Below are 12,266 nucleotides of genomic sequence, written 5' to 3' on the forward strand. Positions count from 1 at the left end.
TTTTGTCTTGGTTTTTTTTTTTTTTTTTTCTCGTTAACATTTCATATTTATAGTCATTTCTAACAAGCTTATGTAAGAATTGCTTGTCCGTAAAGTTGGGATAAAAATCTTACACTAAAGCCTTGTGCCTCCTTTCCCAGGAGCTGTGAGGTCAGCCTCGCCCCTATTCTTCCTGGCCCGAGTTCTGTCTTGTGAAAAAGGCTTCAAATCTACGCCAGAAAGTGATTGGTTACTCGAAGAACATTCACACCACTGTTGCGCCCGTGGGTCTATACTGCTGGGACATTGACTATTGTAGTTTTCTGGGTTCCCAGTTGGGTAAGATTTTCTTCCCTAGTGTGATAGTTTGTATAAGCTTAGCACAGGGTGTGGCACTATTTGGAGGTGTGGCCTCAGAGTAGGTGTGTCACTGTGGGTGTGGGCTTTAAGACCCTCTTCCTAGCTGCCTGGAAGTGAGTTTTCCACTAGAAACTTTCAGGTGAAGATGTAGAACTCTCAGCTCCTCCTGCACCATGCCTGCCTGGATGCTGCCATGCTCCTGCCTTGATGATAATGGACTGAACCTCTGAACCTGTAAGCCAGCCCCAGTTAAATGTTGTCTTTTATAAGACTTGCCTTTGTCATGGTGTCTGTTCACAGCAGTGAAACTCTAACTTAGACACATAGTAGCACCAATCGACATGAAAACTAGCCAGTAGGGATGAAGCTTTCACATTGGTAACAGTTTGGGGGTTTTTTTTGTGTTTGTGGCTCAGTACCTGGTGTCTTCACCAGGAGAGCTTTAGGCAGAATGATGGTAGTAACCTGAAGTGCCCATAGGTGTCTCTAGTCTCACATGGAGCCTTGAGAGCCATGTTCAAGGGAAAAGGGATAGAACAGAGGTGCTGTGAGGGAGGGGGGGATGGTAATAACAGAACAAGAAGGAGGGAATGTGGCAGTCAATGGGAAGGTAGGGCACAGAAGGGTATGGAGAGGGATAAGCATCCTAAAGTAGAAAAACGGAATTTAAGAGGAGTTACTCTACAATGGGGACAGCGCCTCCTCCATGGGCTACCAAACGAAAAGTCCACTTCTGAGCGGTCATCTCTTTGCAAGTTGTTAATCCCTAGGGTCCCAAAAACACAACCCAACTGTGTATCTAAAGTTAATTTTGTGGACCCTGGTAACCCAGACGACCACCTCCTAGTGCTTGTATCATGGAAGAGAATTTAAGGTCAAACAAAACTGTTTACCCTGTGGTGGGCCCCCTTGACCCACCAGTGACTAATTTCCTTCTGAACTCTTCTCCCTAAGATCACTGTTCTGTTGGTTGCTACGGGTTCTGGGTGCGGTGGGGGGCATTTAAGATCCAAGCCACTACAGACATGTCAAAATTATGAATCAGAACTTTCATAGAGAGTTTTCTTATTCCTCTGTGGGTTTGCTCTCTTGTTTTCTATCCCCACTCCTTCTAAACAATGGGTGTCTCAGCTGGGGTTCAGTATGCATCAGAAGCCCAAAGAGGTAGGCTCTAATGCCAGTGAAGGGATGCCTCAGCAGCAGGACAGATGAACTTGCCAGCAAGAGTGAGAGCAAGCAGGCAAAACATCAATGCTTCCTTTCATGTCTGATGTAGCCTGCCACCAGTTTAGGGTGGGTCTTCCACCTTATGTAGTCTGTCAGGAGCTGAGGAACAAGAGAGAAAAGTCTGTGTGCTAGGCAGAGTCAAGGCAGGTCAGGATCTGTTGGCTGATTTCCCGGCCTGCTAAGGCATGGAAGGGTAAGGAGAGGTGCACTTGAGGTTCAAGATGAATAGCTGAAGATTCTGTTGACCTTGGTGGAGGGAACAGGGGGGCTCTGGGTGAGAAAAATGCCTCATGCATATTTATTTCAGCAACTTGTTTCTGTTAGCTCGTGGCTTTGCTTTTCACAGTACTGAACTATAAGAAGGCTATGAGAAATACACTCCTGGCTGGCATGGTAATGAAGAACCCTAAGGGGCTTTTGTCAGCCTTACACCCACCACCTCAGGTCAAGGCTAGGCCAAGTTCCATTCTCCACCCACAGTTCTCGGGAGGAGCAAGGAGCAGGGACATTCTTGAAAAACCACAGGATGTCCTGACTGGTAGTCACCTGACCCTCTGGGTCCCAGATAGAGTTCGAATGTGTGTCATATGCTTACTAGCCAATAGATTCAAAGGTCAATATGCTTAGCCAATAAGTATAAACTGTAACCTTCCTGGTGTAACCTGTACCCCTAAAAATATAAAAACTGCTTGTTATAGCCATTCAGGGTTGCCTTCTAGTCCCTCGCCATGAGGGGCTGATTGAGGGTCAACCCCAACATGCTGGAAAAATAAACCTCTTACGTTTGCATAGAACTCTGTTCTCGTGTCTCATTTGGGGGGGGGGGGGGTCTCCTGGTAGTTAAGACTCACTTCGAGCCTTACAGTAATGACGTTTTGCTTTCCCTGAAAGAGAAAAATCTCAGGAGCGGCTTTTCTGAGGGTCTCACAACCATCCAGCCCATCTTACGCATGTAAGACACATTTGGGAATAAAGTGGACTCTGAGCAATAGCCTCACCATGACAGCTAAAAATGGCCGTCATTATCAATGGTGCAGACAGAAGAAACTGAGGTTCAGAAAGGCTTACCAGTCACTCAGAGGAGCAGCCTATCATGCAGAGAGCTCTGGTCCCTTCTAAACCAACACAACTTGAAACCGGTGCCTTTCCCACAGATGGAAACCACTCCCGCCACCCGTTTATGATCAGGAGGGTGGGTATCAACCCATGCGTATGGAGAACTGTTACGGACGGGGGGTGCTTCCCGTGTGGGAGCAGTGCGGAAGGGTGCTGGGTACTGGAGTAGAAATCAGGAGCCGAGGAGAGAAAAGCTGACAAGATCCTGGCCCTCTGTCTGGTGGGACACATACACTAAACAACAAGCAAACAGACAAACAGATTTTTTTTTTTAAAGATCCTGGCCCAAAGCAACACTTAGAGGCAAGGTGAGCTCACGTCACAAGTCTCAGCATGGAGGAGGGGCAGGGCACAGAAAAGTTCACTGTGAGCACAAGGTGCTCAGCTGATGATGTTACCTCTGTGAGGGCTTCTTCCTCCTAAGCCAACACAGATGCATCCCCCGAGGAAAGGGGCTGAGAAGGGGACCAGCTTGCCTCTGTGCAGGCCTAGGTTTCAATCCGCAGCAGCCCTGAGATCCAAAGGTATAAAACCATGAACTTTACCAAGAAGAGCTCATCGGCTCACCTTCTACCCACACTAAAGCGAGGAACCTTCTCACTTCATGAAATATGAACTCTTTCCCGGGCGGACCAAACGCTGATGGAAAAATGCACGAAAACGGAAAGAGATGGACGAAGAACAAACAAACAAACAAACACCTTTTCCTGTTTTACATCTATAGATAGATGAATAGACAGACAGCAGGCTTCCTGGGTCATTTGTAGCTGTCTCTTGCAGACTGAGAAAATTAGGAGGAAAAGACTCAAAACCAGAGTCTGGGAAAAACAGAAAAACATTACACATGGCTTTTGAACTGCCAAGACAAGTCTAGACTCTGCTTGTGTTCCATCCCGGGCTGGAAATAGGAGGTGGCTTCAGGCAGCAGCGGCCAACCAGCGAGCCAAGGAAGGCGCTCTTCGGAGGGAGACACTGAGCTCAGTATTTTATACCACTGGGTGAAACGACTCGCACTCTGTGTGTCTGTGTGTGTGTATGTCTGTCTCTCTGTGTGTCTATGTGTGTGTGTCTGTGGTGTGTGTCTGTGGTGTGTGTGTGTGTCTGTGTGTGTGTCTGTGGTGTGTGTGTGTGTGTCTGTGTCTGTGTCTGTGTGTATGTGGTGTGTGTGTATGTGGTGTGTATGTGGTGTGTGTCTGTGTGTGTGTCTGTGGTGTGTGTGTGTGTCTGTGTGTCTGTGTCTGTGTGTGTGTGTGTATGTGGTGTGTGTGTGTATGTGGTGTGTGTGTGTGTGTGTGTCTGTGGTGTGTGTGTGTGTGTGTCTGTGTCTGTGTGTGTGTCTGTGGTGTGTGTGTGTCTGTGTGACTGTGTGTGTGTCTGTGTGTCTGTGTCTGTGTGTGTGTGTCTGTGGTGTGTGTATGTGTGTCTGTGTGTGTATCTGTGTCTGTGTGTATGTGGTGTGTGTGTGTGTCTGTGTGTGTGTGTGTGTGTGTGTCTGTGTCTGTGTGTCTGTGTGTATGTGGTGTGTGTGTGTCTATGTGTGTGTGTCTGTGTCTGTGTGTATGTGGTGTGTGTATGTGTGTGTGTCTGTGTCTGTGTGTATGTGGTGTGTGTCTGTGTGTCTGTCTATGTGTCTGTGTCTGTGTGTGTGTCTGTGTGTCTGTGTGTGTCTGTGTGTATGTGTGTCTGCGTCTCTGTCTGTGTGTGTGTGTGTGTGTGTACTGAGACACGTAGTGGTTTAACTATATCTCCCCTTTCAGATTGTGAGGTAATTAAGGAAGGTGAGCTTGACAGACGTGTGTGTGGCGTTGGGATACTACACTCTTAGATCCCTTCAAGAGGTTTCACAAGAGAAGTTTCTTCCCAGAGGGGATGGCAGGGTTGAGGGCTGTCATCTGGACCCAGATTGGCCACAGACTGTTGGTTTTGGGTTCACGACATTTCAAATATCTGACCTAAACAAGAGAGACTCCACAGGAGACACCTGAGGGATCAGTACCAACTACTGATACAGGCTTGAAGAGGTGACTCTTTCTGCTTTTGTAGAAGATGCTATGACAGGTGACGTTGAAGACTGTACCCACGAGATTGATGCACGTGCATGCACACGCACGCATGCACGCACACACACACACACACACACACACACACACACACACGAAGTAAATGGGTGGGGGATCTACAGCAGCTCTTGTGCAGCACCTTCCGTGTAAGGCCCTCCACTATATAACGGCCCAGCAAGAGACCCTCAGCAGATGCCACATAGGTACCGACACTATTGCTCTTGCTTTCCCCAACCTACAAAACTAGTTATTTTCTTTATCAACTACCCAGTCTCGGGCATTGTTATGGCAACCAAAGAAAAATGGATTATAACCGTTTTGGAGTTATACTAGCTTAGCAGCCTGGCTCCGACAGTCTTCTGTAACTTTAATTTTTTTAAATCTTATCTTTAATGATGGTTCTTTAACTTTCCTGGTAACCCACCACCCGCCAGAAGTAGTGAAAAAGAAAGGAAACTGGGAGTTTGGGGGTGAGTGGACCTGTTTGGAAAGGTTCTTTGGAGCAACCTGTCTGTGCTGTCTGGAAATTGGCAGTCCAGTTCACAGGTTAGCAGGCAGCGGCAGCTCGATCCATTCACAAATACCTTGCGGATGCACCAGCAGTCTGGTTCCATAGAATTGGGTTAGCAACAGCAGTGACCCAACCTAGCAGAGACAGCCAGGCCTCAGCCTCTGCTCCAGTCAGCAGGAGGGACAGCAGGAGAAGTTCTCAGCTGTGCCTCTCCCAGGGAAGTGAAGACCAGGGAAGGTGTGAGGCCCACAAGCATCGCACAGCCAGCTGTACCAGCAAGCCGAGCTCTGCCTCCATCACTCCGTGGAGTCCTAATTATCCCCTGCAAACATCACGTGTCCTCCACATGCCTTGCCTCAAGCGGGTCTCACCTCAGCACGTGCATCCAATCAGCCCGAGTCCTCAGAAGCGGCAACAGACTGCAGCACAGGTTCTTGGCGAGTTTCTCTCTGTGGAATTCTGACAAATACAGCTCAGCTACACAATGTAAGGAGGACCAATACGTGCGTGTCATTAGCAAGGAATCCTTCACCACGTGTCCTTTCACGTGTTTGCTTTAGCAGAACCTCCTCTCTCCTGTGTCTGCTTCAGCTAAATGTTCCTTCACAAGTCGGTCTTAGCCTTTCACCTGTGTCCACTCTAATGAAAAGTTCCTTCACGTGTTTGCCCAGCAAAACACCACACAACCGACTTTCCGAAGAACCCTTCAGTTTCCACTTCACTCTTCACTGAATTACAATTCTTTGCAAGGCACAAATTTTTCTGAACCTTGGTTTCCCCTACCATGAAATGGGACTGGTAATATCCACACCTGAGTGCTTTAGACAGTTGTATCACATGACCACTGAGCCCTGGACTCTGATAGTGCAGCCCTTCCTTCCAGTCTTTTTTTGTAAGAGAATTAAATTATTTATTGATTACACATGATAATAGATGGATACACAAATTACATTCCCATCTGTTATTATATCTGATACTCAATCTGATATTCAATTTTGATGTTACACAGGATGTGCCAAGAACTACTTTATAACCAAATTGTAACCTTGCTTGCATGGCCCTTTCAATGGGAAACTCATCTAAGTTACAACAGTAACTAGCAGTTTAACTGCACTAAGATTTTTTTTTAAGACAATAGCTTCTCCACTCAAGCAACCATAGATAAATTCCAAATGGAACTTGGCACCACCTTGAAGGAATTCTAACATCCCACAGTTGGGGGAGTTTACCAAGATGGCCTCAGAGTAGACTAACTTTACACAGCACATTTTTAATAATAATTTTAAAAAGGCACATCTATTCAGCATCATGATCAGACTACTACATTTAGCGATCAACAGCGCGGGTGGAAAGGTCTACAGTAAAACCCTTTGTTGGAATGCTTTACACTTTCCACAGGACAGAAACTAAGATGACCCATTATATAATTAGTCACAGATACAGTCCTGGAGTTTTTGCCCACACACACAAGTGTTGTCTAAAAACATGTCTTCTTTGTAGCAGCTAGGCCCTGCTTCCACTGTGCTTGGCTGAGCTCACAAATCTGCTGTAACCTGTGACATCCCTGTCACTTCTCTGGCTCTCCTCTCCTGCTAAACTTTGCTTCCTGGCTGTAATTAGAACCTCCTGCCACTGTCACAGCTACCATTGCTACCACAACCCTCATAGCCACCTTGTTTTCTGGTTTAGCAAAGTACTGGCCTCCACCACCTTAAGGGCCAGACCCCCTGCCTCCAAAGTTTCCTCATTCATTCATCCAAAGTTTGAAGACTGCTTGTTGCAATTGCCAAAATCATTATAGCTTCTGCCACCTCCAAACTTCCTTCCATCATTACCAAACCCATTATAGCCATCCCCCTGCCACCGTATCCACCACCATCATGTCTGCCACCAAAGCCACCAAAACCACTGAAGTTTCCTCCTCCACCAAAATTGTCATTGCCAACAAAACCACCTCCATGGCCACCACCCAAGTTTCTGGAAGCATTTTGACCTCTCAGGCTGGATGAAGCACTCACGGTCCACAGCTCTCATTACCTTGGAGAAATGGAACCTTCGGGCAGACGCCTCAGGCAGAGAACTTGAGAGCAGGAGCAACCTGGACACTTGATGCTTGGTGCCACATCAACTCCAGTTATTATTCCCAAGCAACTGATGCCAGCTCATTATTTCTGGGAGATGTGGGTTTATGGGCAGTAGCAAAGTAATTTACCAGACTAGAAATCCAGAGATAAATTATGCAAACACAAGTTTGGAAAGGATAAAAATATCTTTCCGTGGGTAAATAGACAAAAACCGGAATAAATGCATCTAGGCAGTGAATCTTATCCCTGCTAAGAAGAAATGAGCTATCAAGTCGTGAAAGGACATGGAGGATACTCACAAGCCAGTTACACTGGGCACACTATGAAGAGTTGGCGTTCTGCAGGACCACATTCTAGAACACCCCAGACAAGGCAAAAGTACAGGAACAGTACACAGCTCAGAGGCTGACAGAGGTTAGATGAGAGGGATGGAGGGGTGGCCAAGGCAGAGAGGATCCTTCTCTGTAAGTACCACAATGGTGGGGTGTTGGAGCATCAGGCAGTTACAAAGCCTATAAGACATAAGGGATTAAAAGTGAACCCTACCTTCAGCAGTGATGGCATGACAATGTATGGTAGGAGGTAACAGTGAATTGTTTTGATGAAGAATATTGATAAGAGAGAAGGCTAGACCTGCAAGAGGCATGCACGCATGGACACACATATATACACACATACGTAGATGCATGCATGCATACAACATGCATATATACATATATACATACATAAACATACAAAACACTCATACATGTTAAATAAAATGAATATAGTTTTTAATTGTAAATAGCCTCTTGAAGTAAACATATACGTACACAAAATTCCTCCTCCTGTCAAAGACCACTGTAATCAAAAATATATGTCATTTCCATCAGTGCTTTCCTGAAACTGAGAACTATCTACACGTGCATGAACACATACATACATGCATACATGCATACACACACATAACACATATGTGCACATACACACATGTACACACATACATGCATATGCACATATATACATATATACTGCACACATGCGCATGTGCACACACACATGCAGCACACACATTCATGCATACATGCACACATACACCCATGCACATACAAACATACACAGACACTTACATACACACACATGCATACACACTACATACATATACCTCAATCACCACCTGGAATAAAAGACCAAGCGTTCCTAACAATTTTCAATGAAAAGAAAAGCAACCCAGGCCTCCTTACAGCTCACATCCCTCTGCACCCCAGCACCTCCTGCTTCTGTTTATATAAAGAGTTGCCCAATTTTTCCCTCAAAAAAGGGTTCAAATTACAGCTTTGTATTTAACTCACATTGCATGGTGGTTGACACAACAGAAAAACCAGAGAACCCTAGAAGCAGCAATTAACATCTGTTCCAACCAACTGGAAAGGAGTCTTCCTTTCCACACACTCTTTGTTCCTGTAAGGTGACCAACAGTGACATTGAAGACTCTACAAGGAAAGGACTCCCTACAACCATGTGAAAACAAACTGAGATTGTGTTTTCCTTGGGGAACTTGGGAAGATTCTCAGAGGTTTCTCTGTGTTTAAGTCAGAGGCGGGCTCTTCCTGATTCCTTACAAATTACCTCAGAACCATCCAAAAATCCCACAGCAAACAATGTGTTTCAATGGAGAGGCCTTTATGCACACAGATGGTCAATGTTCAAGGATTAGCCATGAAGCATCCCCCCCTTCAAATTGATCTGAAGGGAATAACAGGACAAGGGGCTTAGCAACCAGCCAGACCAGCAGGAAATCTGATCAGACGGAATTAGTGTCATCGTCAGAACCAAGACCCCCATCAGATCTGATTTCCAGTGAATTCCAACTAACCCTTAGCAAATGCAGTGCAGCTGCCGTCTCCCATCCGGTCACTGCCACGGCCAAAGCCACTCTGCCCAGAGACCATTCCCCACAGACCCACAAGTCGGAGGTACAGATGTTTCCTGATATGCCTTGGGAAAACAGGACATGACATTGAGTTCAGCCACATGGCCCTTAACGAATAGACACCCTCCATCCCAAGAAGGGCCAACGTCTAGGAACAAAGCAATGGAAGTAACAACTCTTCAAAAGACCCTTGAATGTTATGGGGGCTGCCTCCAGGGAGAAGAGATGGCCAGGCCTCAGAGGTCATGACATGGCTCCTGTGTGATTCACCTTATTTCTGATCATTCTCTTTGGAGGAGGCTAAAATATACAGAATGGGTGACGAGTTTTTAACACAGAGAGGCACCAGCATTGTGTATGCTGCCAGGGACACAAGAAAGAGTGTAGATGTTTGCCTGGTACTCCAACCAGCTCCCATGTGTGTAAGACTGCCAAAAGCTGATACAGGTGCGAGCATCCTGTGCTCTCTTTGCTAGGAGCTGGAGGGAAACACCCTGGGAAGGATGAAAACTGACTACAATTTACAAGCTAAGGAAGAGAGGAACAGGCGGGGTGTACGACACTGGGCAGTGATACAAGGTCACGGTGCCCTTCTTGAAGGAGTGTGTTACTGACCCCTAAAACACCAAGTACAGCACATACAAAGATGTCAGCCAGGCCCCTCCACTGACAGACCACCTGTCCTGGGGTGTTAGTTACTTTCATACCACTGTGATAAGACCATGATCGAGGTAACTTACAAAAGAAACAATGTATCTGGCTTTATGGTTCAAAGCGCACCTGGCAGCAGCCATGGTGGCAGGAACAGCTGAGAGCTCACACCTCAAACCAGAGGCAGGAAACAGAACAAATTGGGAACAGCATGAGTCTTTAAGTCCTCAAAGCCCACCTTTAGTGACTTGCTTCCTCCAACAAGACCACACCTAAAACTACCCAAACAACACTAGCACCGAGAACACCACATCCTCCAGTGTCTGAACCCTTGGAGCATATTCTCGTTCAAGCTGCCCCACTCTGCTCCTGGGTTATCTACCAGCATGAAACCTCTACTGCCAGCCCCTTTCCAGGCTAAGCCAGCTACAGGAGGCCAGAGGCCCTTCCTGAGGCAGCCACAGCCAGTCACTACTCCACCTCAGCCTCAGAATCTGAAGCACCCTTTTATCCCCAAAGCCTCTGTAGAAATAAATATGTTCTTCCCTGTGGCTTCTCCTCGCTCAAGGGCACTCCATAATAAATATCCCACACACCACGTTCCACTGAGGGCTCTGCCTACCAGGAACCCCAACCTATCGATCATTGCCTCTGATCTCAGATTTCCTCCACTACCCTGTGGCACATACTCCCTAAATCTCCATCCGAGCCATCGGACACTTGGGCTACGGATACTCGTGCCTGAAAGCAATCCACAGGAAGTTCAACACAGCAGTCTGCAGAGGCATTCGACTACAGACCACATGTGGGCTGTTGGTATCTGGCACGGACAGCAGACAAAGAGGAGAAACGGACACAGCTGACACGAGGAGACCCGAGGAGGGGCTGGCACCATTAGCTATTCTAGTTTAGAGTCTTTCTGTTGCTGTAAAATTATAAAAAAGAAGAAGAAGAAGAAGAAGAAGAAGAAGAAGAAGGAGGAGGAGGAGGAGGAGGAGGAGGAGGAGGAGGAGGAAGAAGAAAGAAGAAAGAAGAAGAGGAGGAGGAGGAAGAGGAAGAGGGAGAGGGAGAGGGAGAAGGAGGAGAAGGAGGAGGAGGAGGAGGAGGAGGAGGAGGAGAAGAAGAAGAAGAAGAAGAAGAAGAAGAAGAAGAAGAAGAAGAAGAAGAAGAAGAAGAAGAAGAAGAAGAAGAAAGAAGGAAGAAGAAGAAGAAAGAAGGAAGAAGAAAGAAGAAGAGGAGGAAGAGGGAGAGGGAGAGGGAGAAGGAGAAGGAAGAGAAGAAGAAGAAGAAGAAGAAGAAGAAGAAGAAGAAGAAGAAGAAGAAGAAGAAGAAGAAGAAGAAGAAGAAGAAGAAGAAGAAGAAGATGTGTCTTTTACCCTGCACTAGTAGTGCCCCAAGATATCTGGTAGATAGCTTAATCTCAGTCAACAAAGCGTCTCACCCGCTCTGCTCCATCCCATATCACACTGCCGAAGGCTTCTCTCTGAGCCTGGTAACAATCTCTCTACCCATCTAGTTCCCAAGGCAGGTTGCCACCATGTCAGACATACACATCCCAATTCTGTGGCGGCCTAGTGTCTCCACCACCACATACTCTCATAGACTTAAATCACCACATGAAAGAACACACAACACAATAACCTGTGATCCAATTGATAAAATATAATTGCCCACCTAGACATACAACACATCCATCCTTTAAGAACATTCAATAACAACTTGTAAATGTGCAGAGAGGAATCTTAACATCTGTCTCCATGTTCTCTCCGTGGCTTCCTCTCTGCCTTGCTTCAGCCTTCTCCTCTTTCTAAAATTTTCCTCCCACCCATCCTTCCTTCTCGTCCAATGACAGGCCTCTTTCTATCTTGTACCTGCCTACACCTGCGTGATGACATCATCCTACATTTTTCAGCTGTGGATTGTTCTGCCATGAAGATCTGACTTCATTCCATGGTAAGCCATCATACACACACATGCACACACATGCACATGCATGCACACCCACACACACATGTACAGCCCTTTCATTAATCGTCAGGCTGAAGAGTAACAGCAAACTACTTACATTCTGTTAGCCACACACCGCTCTTCAGCTTCCTTGGGGACGGCAGGCAGAGAGAGGTCTGGGAACACAAGCAAGGCCACTCTACCTATGCACCTCTGCAGCCTTGCTCAGCATGCCGTCTTAAGGATTATTAACTTCGGGGCTGGAGAGATGGCTCAGTGGTTAAGAGCACTGACTGCTCTTCCAGAGGTCCTGAATTCAAATCCTAGCAATCACATGGTGGCTCACAACCATCTGTAATGGGATGTGATGCCTTCTTCTGGTGTGTCTGAAGACAGCTACAGTGTACTCATATATAATA

The 12,266-nt window shown here is 46.5% G+C and overlaps 1 long non-coding RNA gene across 4 annotated transcripts in view; it reads right to left on the reverse strand.

The window, feature by feature from the left end:
* Positions 1–12,266, reverse strand: part of LOC103694026 (uncharacterized) — a 53,082-nt gene continuing 40,816 nt past the window's right edge. For all 4 annotated transcript variants that reach the window (XR_010059352.1, XR_010059353.1, XR_010059351.1 and 1 more), the window contains exon 2: positions 1–12,266. This exon is cut by the window's right edge. This is a non-coding gene — a long non-coding RNA (uncharacterized LOC103694026).

Source organism: Rattus norvegicus, chromosome 17, assembly GCF_036323735.1.
Source record: "Rattus norvegicus strain BN/NHsdMcwi chromosome 17, GRCr8, whole genome shotgun sequence".
Classification (NCBI taxonomy): domain Eukaryota; kingdom Metazoa; phylum Chordata; class Mammalia; order Rodentia; family Muridae; genus Rattus; species Rattus norvegicus.